Source organism: Capra hircus, chromosome 16 (assembly GCF_001704415.2).
Source record: "Capra hircus breed San Clemente chromosome 16, ASM170441v1, whole genome shotgun sequence".
Classification (NCBI taxonomy): Eukaryota; Metazoa; Chordata; class Mammalia; order Artiodactyla; family Bovidae; genus Capra; species Capra hircus.
Genome location: NC_030823.1, coordinates 46,209,205 through 46,224,714, shown reverse-complemented (window position 1 = coordinate 46,224,714; position 15,510 = coordinate 46,209,205).

The window sequence follows — 15,510 nt, the reverse complement described above, 5'->3', positions numbered from 1 at the left end:
TAACAAAGTACCAAGACTGAGTGGCTTAAAAAAATTACTATTTTCTATAGGGGCTGGAGGGGCTTCCCAGGTGGCTCAGGGCTAAAGAATCTGCCTGCCAAGCAGAAGATGCGGTTTTTTTGTTTTTTGGTTTTGTTTTGTTTGTTTGTTTGTTTGTTTGTTTGTTTGTTTGTTTTTTACTTTATTTTACTTTACAATACTGTATTGGTTTTGCCATACGTTGACATGAATCCACCACGGGTGTACATGCATTCCCAAACATGAACCCCCCTCCCACATCCCTCCCCATAACATTTCTCTGGGTCATCCCCGTGTACCAGCCCCAAGCATGCTGTATCCTGCATCAGACATAGACTGGCGATTCGATTCTTACATGATAGTATACATGTTTCAATGCCATTCTCCCAAATCATCCCACCCTCTCCCTCTCCCTCTGAGTCCAAAAGTCTGCTATACACATCTGTGTCTTTTTTGCTGTCTTGCATACAGGGTCATCATTGCCATCTTTCTAAATTCCATATATATGTGTTAGTATACTGTATTGGTGTTTTTTGATCCCTGCGTCAGGAAGATCCCCTGGAGAAGGAAATGGCAACTCATTCCAGTATTCTAGCCTGGGAAATCTAATGGGCAGATGAGCTATAGTCCATGGTGTCGCAGAGAGTCAGACAGGACTTAGCGACTAAACCAACCAACCAACCAATGGGGGCTGGAAGTCTGAGGTCAAGGTGTCAGGAGGGTTGGTTTCTCCTAGCCATCTCTCCTTGCTTTATAGATGACATCTTCTCTCTGTGTATGCTCTTCTCTCTGTGTATGGGTCTTTCCCTCTTTGTGCGGGGGTCCTAATCTCTTCTTCTTATGAAGATGCCGGTTATATTGAATTAGAACCCACCCTAATGACCTCATTTAACTGAAATGCCTCTTAAAGACATTATCAGTCACAATCTTTGGTTCTGGGGGTTAGGACTGAGCACGTGAATTTGGGGAACACATGATTCGGTTCATAAGAAGTGGTCTCATGGGTGCACGCCAACGTCAGATTTGCTCACCTTAAAGATGTGTGATTTCTTATACATTAATTATACTTCAATAAAGCTGATTTTAAAAAATATATACATTATTTTCAGACTTTGTTTGTGTTTGGTTAATAAACAACTCTTCCATTGCATAGGATTTGATTCATCCAAGTATAGTTGAGCACAAGTGTTAGGAATGAAGTCTTCCCAGGTGGTGCTAGTGGTAAAGAACCCTCCTGCCAATGCAGAGACAGGAGACTTGGGTTAGATCCCTGAGCTGGGGAAATCCCCTGGAGGAGGGCATGGCAACTCACTCCAGTATTCTTACCTGGAGGATCCCATAGGCAGAGGAGCCTGGTGGGCTTCAGTCCATAGGGTAGAAATGAGTCAGACATGACTGCGGTGGCTTGGCGCCCGCGCATGGAACAGCTTCACATAATAAGACCTGCCTGTGTGTTTCTGCTCCCCTTTCCTTGTAACTTTCCATGCTTCACTGCATTAGCTTCACCCCACCCAGAGGACAAGCAGGGGTTGCGGTCCTGAACAGTTGAGGGAAAGGGGCCCTTTCCTTTCCAGTTGAAAGGAGCATTTTCCAGGCTCAGCTTGGACTGGCAGGGCCTTTCTTGTTAATTTGTCACCTCCATTTATCAGAGGCTCTGATGGCTAAACAATCTCTCTGCGAGTCTTCCTGGACACAAATTAGGTGTGTATTGCTTCCATGTAAGCAATTGACAATTTCTGGAGAGAAGAGATAAGTTTGCCATCACCCTCAATCTGTCCACAAATGTTCACACATGTATGACATTTCAGTCATCTTCAAGGAAAAAAATGATGCTTTACAGATGTCTCTTCTTCTATCCATCCTCCCCAGAAGAGGTCTCTGCCCCCCTAATTTGCTTCAGGGCAATCTCTGCCCAGGACTTGCTGGACAGAAGCTCCTTGGGGGCCTTTTTCAGGCAGTCCTTGGGCTTGCTTTAGTTCAAATGACACCATGGCTTAGAAAAACAAGCAAGCCTGGAAGAGAAGGGCCACAACCAATTCAGGCACAGGGAACAGACCTTCCCATGGAGAACAGGGCTTCCTAAAGCAGCCTCCACTCTGTTCTCTATCTCATTAATCTGTTTATTTCCTGCACAGCATTTAACACAATACGCCAGTGTCACTCACTGGGATCCAAGCCCTATAAAGTATGGGTCTTGTTTTTCTCATCCATTGCAGTATCCCAAATACCTAACAAAACCTGACATATGGTGGGTGTTCAATAAATGTTTGTTAAATGAGTAAATTGGGCTATAAAATCTTATGGGAAGTCCTGAGCCAATGAAGGCTCCTGCCTGGAGCAAATTCCTTGCACAGCTTCCGCTGTATTTATAGCAATGGGCTAATATTTTGCTATGTACCAGGTTGCCAAAAGTATTGGAGCTTCAGTTTCAGCAACAGACCTTCCAATGAGCATTCAGGGTTGAATATTCCAAGAGCTGACTAATTGGAAAAGCCCCCAATACTGGGAAAGATTGAAGGCAAAAGGAGAAGGGGTCAGCAGAAGATGAGATGGTTAGATAATATCACTGATTCAATGGACATGAGTTTAAGCAAATTCCAGGAGAGAGTGAAGGACAGGGGAGCCTGGCTTACTGCATTTCATGGGGTCAAAAAGAGTTGGACATGACTTAGTGACTGAACAACAACAATATTTTGCTTAGAAGATGCCTTGGATGTCTGCCAGGGTTGAGGAGGGTTACCTATACCTGTCCCCTATCTCAATCAGAGCAATTCTGCCAGGGTTGAGGAGGGTTACCTATACCTGTCCCCTGTCTCAATCAGAGCAATTCATTTTTGCCAGCTTTGCTATTGTAATTCCATGAAAATTTTTGTTTAGAAATTAAAGAATATATTTATTTTTCAGTTCAGTTCAGTTCAGTTCAGTCACTCAGTCGTGTCCAACTCTTCACAACCCCATGAATCGCAGCATGCCAGGCCTCCCTGTCCATCACCAACTCCCGGATTGGTTGGATCTCCTTGCAGTCCAAGAGACTCTCAAGAGTCTTCTCCAACACCACAGTTCAAAAGCATCAATTCTTCAGCACTCAGCTTTCTTCACAGTCCACCTCTCACATCCATACATGACCACAGGAAAAACCATAGCCTTGACTAGATGGCCTTAGTCGGCAAGGTAATGTCTCTGCTTTTGAATATGTTATCTAGGTTGGTCATAACTTTTCTTCCAAGGAGTAAGTGTCTTTTAATTTCATGGCTGCAGTCACCATCTGCAGTGATTTTGGAGCCCAAAAATAAAATAAAATAAAATAAAGTCTGACACTGTTTCCACTGTTTCCCCATCTATTTCCCATGAAGTGATGGGACCAGATGCCATGATCTTCATTTTCTGAATAATTATTTTTAAGTGTCTACAAATCACTGGTCTAGACTTATACTGAGAAAGAAATCATGTCATTTTAATTAGATGTTTTTGCAAAGCCAAAGCAATGACACCTTTCAAGAGGATATTCCCTTTAAGATATCACAAGCAGAGTTCTGCAAATATTCTTAACATCACCACATGTTAAGACAGCTTTACAAACCAACAAATTTGTTGATTCCAAAGTCAGGTTGGACCAGAGAATGTCTATCTTGTGTAATTGGCGCCTCTCTCTCCTCCTCTGCTTTCATCAAAGGCTGTGCAAGACAGGCAAAATGCTGCCCAGAGAGAAAGCAAAAGAAATTAAAGGAACAAAAGAGGTGGCAGAGGCAGCTGAGAGGAAATCTGGCTGTCTGCAGGATGGGTTAGAAGGTGGCAGTGATGACAAAGTAGGTTCAGGATGCCAGGAAGCCAGGAATCAGGCTCTGATGCTGAGAATAGAGAGAAGAGAACTGGATTCTTCCTCAAAACAAGAATGCTCCTGGTCTCCCACCATCTCACTCTCCACCGTGAGCAATCTGAACCTTTCCAGAGGGATCATTCCAGCCTGCAACAGCTCAGGTCAGGCTCACTTTCTGAATGATGAAGAGGACGGCTAGAATGGGATGTGGCATCTTGCACAAGTTGTTGCCGTTGTTGTTGTTCAGTCACTCAGTCGTGTCTGACTCTTCGTGACCCCATGGGTTGCAGCATGCCAGGCTTCCCTGTCTTGCACAGGGCACACTACCAGCTCACCATCTGGATGGTAATGGGTGATTCTTGACCACGCCTCTTCCTCTCTCATCCTGCCCTCCTAGTGGACAGTGGCACTTGCGTGTGGGACACAATGCCCCAAGCACAAGACACAGGGAAGATTCCAAGATTGAATCCTGGGTTTGCTAAAAATTTCAAAGTGGGGTTTCCCTAGTGTCTCAGTGGTAAAGAATCTGCCTGGCAAGGCAGGAGACACAGGTTCAACCTCTGAGCCAGGAAGATCCCACATGCTGCAGAGAAGCCAAGACAGTGGGCTGCAACTATTGAGCTGGTGCTCTAGAGCCTGAGGGCCACAGCTACTGAAGTCCGTGCACCCTAAAGCCCATGCCCCTCAATAAAAGAAGCCTCCACAATGAGAAGCTTGCACACCACAACTAGAAAGTAGCTCCCACTCACCACAATTAGATAAAAGCCCATGTAGCAATGAAGACCCAGCACAGCCAAAAATAAATAAATAAATACAATTATTTTTTAAGGTTACAAAGTGGTGAACTCTGTGCTGAAAACTGTAGGAGCAGCCCTGCTGAGATGGCCTTCCCCCGACACATAAGAAGGCAGACTGGCGTCCAGATGGGGGCTTGTTTCAGCAAAGATCAGAACCTAGACTCCGATGGAGAGTATCTGGCTAAATGCTGAGTTTTATCACCACATGAACCTCATCCTTTGCAGCCCCAATAAAATGAAACAAGGCAGTAATGACCATCAGCAGAGAAGCATGTGCCAGAGTCACACACTGGATTCCTATTGGGAAGATGCTAAAAGCCTGCCCTTTAAAGTCTCAAAAGAGAATTTCCTGTGCAGATACTCTGAGACTTCAGAAATTTCTATGTAACTTGTGTACCATTTAATCCATTCCCCATAACCCCATGAAGCATCCACCTGCATGAGTCTTACCCATGTCAAGCCAACCTCTACTGGGACAGCCCCAGGGGCAAGGCTGTTCATTGAATGGCTAGGTGGTCTGTTCCAACTTTAAACAGCTCAGACTTTGAGAAGCTTCTTTCTTTCACCAGATGAAAACCTATTTCTCTGAAACCTCAGTTCTGTCCTCTGAGGTCACAGGGAGAAATGAGTTATTTCCCATCTACAGAAATATCCATCCAACATTCAAAGGCAGCCACCATGCCAAACACCCAGCCTTTCTATTCCAGGATAAACATTGCTAGTTGCCTCAACCCCTTCAGAATTGTTTAGACTTATAAATAATACCATCCAACACTAAAGGCATCACAGGGAGGTCTACCCAATACAGAATACAGTGAGACCATGACCTCTCAGCTTCTGGACACCGATTCAAATGCTTTCTGGCCTGTAGAGTTTCTAGAATCTGCCACTCTCCTCATATTGAAATTGGAACATTCTCTTTCCTCTAATTTTCTGGAAGCTATTCCATTCTCTATGATTGCCAATTGCTGTCTATAATTAAACCTGAAGCCTCCGTGCTAGGATGGAATTGAATAAAAGCTGGAGACATGAATGTGCCCCAGCAAAGCTCTAGACAGTTCTTTTCCCTGCTTAATTCCAAAACGTCATGCACAAGTTCATCTTTCTTCCAGATCACTCCCCACAGTGACAAATGCTCTCACCCATTTTACTGACAATAAAAGCAAGGTACAGAGTCATAAGTGATTCCCAAGTGCCCAAGGACAGTCGGTGGTAAGTTCTTCATTCTATCCCAAACTGTCAAGCTCCCAGCTCTGAGCCTCATTCTTAGGAGGAGCAGTTCTGGAAAGCCCCGCCCACAGGGGCAGCTACAGAGACTCCAAAGGCTGTTTGTTGTCAGCCATTGTCTCCATCTTTGACCGAGGACAGTAAAAGACGTGGGATCACCAAGGGAACTTTTGGAGGTTGCAGATAAGGACTGAGCCTGAGGGCTAGGGACTGGCTTCTGCTTTCCAAATTCTTCCATGCCTCACTGCCCCCGGACCGCTCACAAGAGCCAGGAAATTTCACTCTTCGTGAAACAGGGAGAATATTCGCTTCCTCTTGGTAATAGAATCCTAAAGGCTGTCCCAGCCTGTCCCACTCCGTGTTGGCACAGAGGCAGGATGTCTGATGACAAACGCGTCCCGCCGTGGAGTCTGAATGGGGCCCGAAGGTGGCAGAAACGGAAACTTTCCAGTGACTTTTGTGCCCCCATCAGAATGGCTGTAAAGAACACAAGACATAAAGTACCTCCCTGTATAATTTGCTGGTTTGTAGATGGTTTCATCACTTTTTTTTTAATGGCTATCCAAAGTGATCTTTATGTTTCCCTATGGCTGGGACCAAATGCTCTGAAAAAGCCAAGAGAGCTGAGGAAATAGGGAGACCCTGGAAGAGGGTGCCCACTCCCCTTCCCAGTCCGTGGCCAGGAGGCTGTGGGTGTCAGGAAGGGACAGGGAGTTGATGCTCAGGACACACAGCTCTGCCTGCTCAGAAATTTCCTGCAGGATCATCCACGGGCAGAGGCTTGATGGTGCTTCCACCCCCAACCCCCTAAAGGGGAGGTCAGGGGCTTCCCTTGGACTTGAATTTAGAGCTGAAAGGACTATACACACCCATGAGGACAGGATACGAATAAGGTGCAGCTGGCACTAGTATTATCCTGTATCACCTTGACCACATGCTAGTAAAACAGCTTCCTTTCTTTCATCTATCCCAGAACCTGTGAGCTGCTTCTTGCACTTATGGGAAGTTGCTGTCATTTTGTTGATTTTGTGCTTCCCTGGTTATTTTTTGTGGGTGTAATTAGTGATGGAAATCATCTTAAAAACTGCCAGTACATGATTTAAATATCTAAACCACCTACAAGCATTTGCTTATTGCTATTTGTATTAATTTATTATTATATAAAATTTAATTTATTTTTCATATCAATTAAATTGAATTAAGACAAACACACTAAATGTTCAGAACTGTATTCAATGTTAACTTGTTAAATTATATTTATACTTGACATAATTATAGACTCACAGAAGTTGCAAAAACAGCACAGAGAGTCCCCGATGTACTCTGGCCTCAGGAGAACATCTTACACAATCGGAGTAGGAAATACCACAAAGGAAACGAACACTGTGCATTCTTCAGGCAGGTGTGCTGATGTCTGTGTGTGCGTGTGTATGGGCGTGCATGTGTGCATGTCTGCGTGCGTGTGTGCTAGGTATCTGGCAGTAAGTGCCTGCCTGGGATCTGTGTGTGTGTGTGTGTGTGTGTGTGTGTGTGTGTGTGGTTCTACACAATTTCATCACATGCATCAACTCCCATAACCATCACAGTGCAAATACAGAATAGTCCTGTCCCCCAAAGACCCCCGCCCGCAGCACCTGGTTACACTTTGTGTATCCGTGTACTCCAAGCCTGATGGGGCCACTCCCCTCCCATCCAGCATGCATGGCCATCTTGCAGGGCACCCACCATGTTCTGAAGTCCCTACCAAGACTTCCTCTCCAGCTGTGGGCATGGAGGACTCTAAAAGTAACCTGGGGATGGAGAATCTGGTCCTCAGTGTTAGATGTGGTGAGGGTGATGGAGACTGCAGGCTGCCTTCTGGAGCTGACAGTGGACTCCTCTGACCCCAGAGTGGTCCCCAGAGGCCATACACTCCACCCGCTCCCCTCCCCAACCTGCTCCTCCCCCACCCTCCTACCTGCCCCTCCAGTGATACGGGACCACTGGAGGGATGATTGGGGAATGCTTTCCAGGGCCAACTTTCAGGTGCAGGAGATTATGAAGGCCACTCAGTGACCCAGCCCCACAGGGGCCTCCAGGCTTTTGAAGAGGGATCGAGAAGAAGGGAGGCAGTGACTGAGGAAGCAGCAACACTGCCCACAGCTAGTACTGCTTTCCCATGCACCCCCGCTGCCAATGTCAAGTGATTGAGGGCCCTCCCCTGCCCCCCACTCAGCCATTAGGCAGCCCTGGGGGCCCCTCCCCCTCTCCTCCCTTCGGAGGATCTCTGGGAGTTCACACCAAAGCATCGCCACTTGAACTACAGAGTGGAGGATCCCCTTGGTCTCTACAGGGCACAACAGGACCAGAGCCTGTTCTCCACGGGTCTGGGCCAGAACCCAGGGTCCTCCTGCAGGTCTAGAATGGTCTGGATGCCTCAGTTCCTCTTGCCACCTTCTGGAACCTGCCAGGACCCCAGCTCACATTCACCCTCTCCCGGGCTCCCCAGGGCACCCGCAAGCCAGGAGGCCATAGCGTCTCTCTGGAGCTCGGATGCAAAGTGATGGCTCTCAGTTCCCCGTAACCATCCATGTCCATGGCAACAGCAGCCCCCAGCCCTCCCTACCTCGGCGGTCCGTTCTCATCCCAGTTTCCAAAAGAGACAAGGCCCACTGGGCTCCCCTGAGACCACAGCTGAGTAAAGGAAGCAGAGGCCTCCAGCAGAGCAGCTAGCAAGGCTCAGAAGGCTTCTGGCAGGACATCAGGTCTCAAAGACACGCAGATGGTGCCAAAAAGGAGTCTGGTCTCCCAGGTGGGGGCAGGGGAAGGGATGTGTGCATTTTTTAAATGGCTAAAGTAACACAGCAGAGGTTCCATCCGTGGGTGGAGGCAGCCATTTGGGACCTCACCATCCCCAACCAGGCGGAACAGATCTGGGCTCTGATGGCCATTAATATGTGAACCTTTCACTCCATCTGCAGGAGCTTAAACAGGGCAGGATCCACAGTGCCTAAAGCCTCACTGGATGGGAGAAGGGTACTGTATCAGTGATGCTGATCTCATGCTTGAGAGCTACTGCCTCCCTGAGAGTTATGGGAGCTAGACCTCTAGACAAAGTCATGGTCAGAGGTACCCTCATCTGAAGCCCCCAGCTCCCTATCCCCCTTGCCAGTCATGGCACCTACAATTCCAGAAGCTTCTTGAGAGCCCAGACCATGTTTCATTTTGCTCACCACTGATCTTCATCATCAAGCCCCATGTTTGATAGAACAGAAAGCTGTAATCAACAATACTATATTGGGTGATTTAAAATATGTTAACAATGTAGGTCTCATGTTGTGTTCTTACCCCACACACACACAAACATAAGGATACTTTTGGAGGTGATAGATATGGTTAGTACCTTGATGGTATCATGAGTATTTTGCACATGCCCAAATGCATCAAAATGAATACACTAAGGGAGCTACAGTCAATCCTTTGTGATAATCTATAAAGGAAAAGAGCTTTGAAAGTATATAATATATATATATATAAATCATTTTTCTGTACATCTGAAACTAACACAACTTTGTGAATGAATCACGCTGTTGTGTTAGTCACTCAGTTAGTTGTGTCTGACTCTTTCCAACCCCATGGACCCACCCGGCTCCTCTGTCCATGGAATTCTCAGGCAAGAATACTGGAGTGGGTAGCCATTCCCTTCTCCAGGAGATCTTCCCAACCCAGGAATCAAACCTGCATCTCCTACATTGCCAGGAGGATTCTTTATCACTAAACCAGTACTATACTTCAATTTTTTTAATAAAATGTATACACTAAAGATGTGCAATATTTTTGTATATTAATGGTATTTCAGTAAAGCTAAAAAAATGTTCTGAAAATGTGCTTGAATGAATGAAAGTATTAGTGAGTCAGCCAGTTAGGGAACTCATTTGCTGAATATCCATAAGCACTCGTGGATGTTTAGTGGACGTTCAGCTGATTGTTTGCATCCCCCCCACACACCGAGTAACCTTCAGAATAACATCCAGGAACTGGCCTCTGTCAGGTGGGAATCTCTAGCCTCTGCAGGGGGCAGGCACCGAGTTTCCAGAACACCCATGGTGTTTGGAGACACTGATCATTATAAAATTAAGCTGTCCTTTATGTCAAGCTGCATCCAATGCGTTGAGACTCAAAGCCGCTAAAGTTCACGGGAGACATAACTGTGTCATTCGATTTGCTCACCGAAGAGCAGTCAGACAGAAAGGTTACTGTCCTCTTAAAAATATTCCAGCAATATTTTTTTTTCATTTTAATGTTACCATTTTGCCTTTTTGGAGAAAAGGTTTCTGTTTATCAGCGATGAGTAAATGCTCCCAAAATCGGGGATTACGGACTCTGACCTTCTCTTTATCGGCAGGTAATAAAACGAATGGGCAGATGACAGCAACGTGATTCAACGATTACAAAATTTATGAGGAGGCAGCACGCTGAGGGGGAAAGTGATGACGACATGAGTGAGAGAGGGAGAAGCAGGTGGGGGACGGGAAACCCAACAGAAATGCTTTCCCCTGGACTCTCGGCTCCAGAAATGAAGATGTTTGCTCCACAACCTGTCCACTGCCTGGCACAGAGGAAGAAACTCCCAGTGTATTTTGAATCAGGACATCGGCAGGTGAACGGCTCCACTGTGGGGCCATTGTGGGAATTAAATGAGACGATCCTCAGAAAATGTTTAGTTCAGAGCCTGACACAGGGCATCACTCAGCGAAGATCACCTTCATCATCACCATCAGCCTCCTCACCTAATGACGCTGTGTATGAGAGCAGAAAGCCCTTATCAGCCTTGTCCTCACTCACCATTAACTCCTTGCTTTCAAAGTACAGGAACGCATGGACACCCATGGCTGACTCATGTCAATGTATGGCAAAACCACTACAATACTGTAAAGTAATTAGTCTCCAATTAAAATACATAAATTAAAAAAATTAAAGAATCCAGTTGAGCTTTAAAAAAAAAAAAAGTACAGCAGAGGCCTGGCTGCAAAGTCAGGCTTCTGTCTCATTGTCATGTTTGTGTCCATCAGTGCTGTGGGTTGAATTGTGTCCCCAGAAAGACCTGTTTGAGTACTAACCCCTGGGATCTGTACACGTGACTTTACTTAGACGAGGGTCTTTGCAGATGTAATTGAGTTAAGATGAGGTCATACTAGCTCTTGTTGAGCCCTAATGCTGTGACTTGTCTCCTTATAAGAAGAAGGAAATTGGACACCCACATAGAGACGCATACAGAGGGAGGTGCCAAGTGAAGATGGAGCAGAGACTGGAGTGGTACCTCTACAAGCCAAGGAACACCAAGTATGCCAACAGACAACAGAACTCGGAGAGGAAAGTAAGGGCCCTCCCCCAGGGAGCACGGCCGGCCAACACTTGATCTCAGAATTCTGGCCTCCACATTAGTGAGAGAATGCAATTTTGTTATTATAAGCACCCAGTTCATAGTTCCTTGTTATGACAGGCATAGAAAATGAACACAATAGGTGCCTGCAGCTAATCTGTTGGCATCTACTGTGCACCTGCAGGGCATCACGATGGAGCAGGAGAGAAAACACCATAGTCCCTGCCCCCACACCTGTGTGCTCTCTGCCATGGGCTCTGGGTACCACAAACCAGCACCAGGTCTCAGCCATAGTGGACCACACAGTGGGAACAGAAAACAAAAGCATAAATTTATCCATGTAACTTGAGATCAGTCTTCTGAGACAAACACAGGTGAGGAGAGGTGCTAGGGAAAGGAAAGCCATTTTCTGATTGGATAGGATAGCTGTCACTCACTGTGTACTAGGCTCCTTTGAGCTGGGCTGTGGTCCTCAGGGCTCCTTTAGGGGTGCAGCTGTCCCTGGTTTTTCTAACAACAAAGGACAGCAGTCACCACGGTGCCTTGCTGAGTTGCAGGGGTCTCAGGTAGACTCATGCTTTGTTACATTGAAAGCCTGCCCCCATGCAAGTCAAACCCCTTCCTTAGTAGATGATCTTTCTCAAAGTTCTTTAAACTCAGGACCCTTTTGGCAAACACAAACATCTCACAGACTAGATGAGGCACAAGCTGGAATCAAGATTGTCGGGAGAATATCAATAACCTCAGATATGCAGATGACATCACCCTTATGGCAGAAAGTGAAGAGGAACTGAAGAGCCTCTTGATGAAAGTGAAAGAGGAGAGTGAAAAAGCTGGCTTAAAACTCAACATTCAGAAAACTAAGAACAAGGCATCCAGTCCCATCACTTCATGGAAAATAGCTGGGGAAACAAGGGAAACAGTGACAGACTTTATTCTCTTAGGCTCCAAAATCACTGCAGATGGTGACTGTAGCCATGAAATTAAAAGATGCTTGCTCCTTGAAAGAAAAGCTATGACCAACCTAGACAGCATATTAAAAAGCAGAGACATTATTTTGCCATCAAATGTCCATCTAGTCAAAGATACGGTTTTTCCAGTAGTCATGTATGGATGTGAGAGTTGGGCCATAAAGAAAGCTAGGACCAGAGAATTGATGCTTTTGAACTGTGGTGCTGGTGAAGACTCTTGAGAGTCCCTTGGACTGCAAGGAGATCAGACCAGTCAATCCTAAAGGAAATCAGTCCTGAATATTCTTTAGAAGGACCAATGCTGAATCTGAAGCTCCAATATTTTGGCCACCTGGCGCAAAGAGCTGACTCGTTGGAAAAGACCCTGATGCTGGGAAAGACTGAGGGCAAGAGGAGAAGGGGACAACAGAGGATGAGATGGCTGGATGGCATCACTGACTCAATGGACATGAGTTTGAACAAGCTGTGGGAGTTGGTGATGGATGGGGAAGCCAGGAGTGCTGCAGTCCATGGGGTCGCAAAGAGTCAGACACGGCTAAGTGACTGAGCTGAACTGAAACATCTCATGGTGTGTCCCACAGCCCGCTTTGGGTCAGGCCCCTGGCAAGGCCCGCCCCCCTCCTTCCCCCTTCCTCCCCTCCCCCCACCCCCAAGCTTCTGTGTTACTTTGCAGCTAAGAGGACTTTGTGGAGTAATTTCACAGGCTTGGTGCAGCTCCTCCAGAACTTAAACACACACGTGCTTCAGCAGGGCGGCCCCAGTCTAGCAGGCTCTGCCCCGCCCAACCCCATCTGCTGCCGGAGCAGCTTCCTGTGTAACTGTTGTAACAGGATTAAAAAGCAAATAGCTCAAAGGTTTCCAATATGAAATACAGTTCCTCAAGGCTCATTTTAATATTTCAAATCAAAAGTTGAAAAGGCTGCTGGCTTTCAACTCCCAAATCTTTATTAAAATGTGGTCAAGGACCTCCCTGGGAGTCCAGTGGCTAGGACTCTGAGTTCCCAATGCAGGGGGCCTGGGTTCGATTCCTTGTCAGTGAACTAGATCCCACATGCTGCAACCAAGAGTTCAGATGCTCAGCTAAAGATCCCACATGCTGTAACTAAGACCCGACACAGCCAAATGAATAAATGTATACTTAAAAACACAAACGTAAGAAGACCATGTTGTTGTTGTTTAGTCACTAAGTCATATCCAACTCTTTGTGACCCCATGGATTGCAGCAAGCCGGGCTTCTCTGTCCTTCACTATCTCTGGGAGCTTGCTTAAACTCATGTCCATTGGCCAGTGATGCTATCCAACCATCTCATTCTCTGTCACTCCCTTCTCCTCCTGCCTTCAGTCTTTCCCTGCAACAGGACCATGTGCTTCTGTGGCTATCGTCTCTATTTTCATTGAAATTTCCCTAATTCTCAACCAGGACCTCAGCTGACGTCTCATCAGTTCAGTTGGTTCCATTCCAAAGGCCCAGACAAGGTCTCAGATCACAGAGGGACATGTTCCACCTTCAACAGGGTGAGACACTGTGGGTGGAGTACCTGATGGAGTCAAAAAATATTCACTGAGTGCCGTGCTTCTGGGGCTACAAGTACAGTGGTTAGCCAAGCAAACAACAGTCCTGTCCTCATGAAGCTTACACTGGAACATGGGTACCCCTGGGGAGGGAAGGACAGAGCCCCATGCTACATATGAAAGCCCTTTAAAATAAATGTAAAGGAAAGAAATCCAGTTATTTGCATATTGCAAACCACAGGGGAAAACTCTATGTGACAGCTTCCTGGCTCCTGAGACTAATGAGGAAGAGTGATCTTCCTCCTGGAAGGCATTGCAGAGTATCTGGGGTGCAGGAGTGGTAATTAGATCTCTCTGTTTGTCACAAAGAAGCATGGATGGGTTAGCTAGCTCTGTTATCAATTTCGAACAGATGACACACGCACAAGGGAAAGCGTTCTGACAGAACCAAAGGGTAAACGCAAGAAGGAAGTTTCCCGTGTATTGTTCTAGACGAGCTGTGCATCCATAAGCATGTCTGCAGGTACGCGTGTCCCTCTGCAACACGTGAGCATGCCATGGTGTCTGTGTGTTACGTCTTAGGGCTGTCTCCTGAAGACTGTCCTGGACCCCGGTGGTTAGCTCTGCCTCTTTCTCTGAAGGGTGAGGATTAGGGTTCAAATGGTTCTGTTGTAAGGATACTCCACAGTTCATGGATCCAGTCCTTTCTTGGTAGATGTATGTATCTTTCCTTTTTTCGTCCAGTGTTCATTCTTGTACATACATCTTTATGCACCTGTGCAAACATACCTGTAAGATCAAATCCTACATGAACTTGCTGAAATGAAGGGCATTTGTATCTCGCCTCTTGATACGGGACCTCTTTGTGTTCAGTTGCGTTCAACTCTGCAGCTCCATGGACTGCAGCCCGCCAGGCTCCTCTGTCCATGGGATCTCCCAGGCAAGAATCCTGGAGCATGTTGCCATTTCCTCCTCCAGGGGATCTTCCCAATCGAGAGATCGAAACTGTGTCTCTTGCATCTCCTTCTTTACAGGTGGATTTTTTTTTACCACTGAGCCACCTGGAAGCCCTACATCTTGATCGATGTCAGCAAATTGCCCTCCCCTCAAAGAATGGTCATTCCTATTGACATTCCCACCGTAATAACAACTGTTTCCTCATCCTTGTTGTCAATCAGATAGATTTAAAAACACCATTTCAGGGAAGTTTCAACACTAAGAGTGAAATTTCTCATCTTTCCTACATCTAAGAGCCATTCTCTTTGTGAAATGTGTCCTAGAATGATGGCTTGAGGAATTGAGAGCCCTGATCCATCTACCTTGCCTCTGCCACAACCACACATCTCACTGCAGTCCCAGGTGAGTTACCGCCTCCTTTCCTGCATCCAGAAAATGCAGGGCACATTTTGAAAGTATTAATAAATCCTAACCAACTCGGTTGTGATGGTTTTGTGCCCTTCTCAAGACAGCTGAGAGCCTGCTGGCATCTTTCAAGATGCGGATTTGAGCCAAAAGGTCTGGGGATGTCATAGGAGCCAGCTGGCAGAGAAGGGTTGAGAGCAGAGGCTGAGGAGAGGGCACTGAAACTGTGCCCCCAGACGGCTGCTCACCCAGATCTTGGCGGGTTCCTGGGCCACGTCCTGGGACCCAGAGCTGCGCCCTGCTGGCAGAGCACCTGGTCATCTGCCACTCAGGTAGAGTAGCTGCATGCTGATGCCCACAGCTGCCGTGCGTCCCTGCAGAGTCCACACCACTGAGGCCACTTCCTGGGCAGATGCTGTGCCCACCCAGTGCGGACAGCTCTGA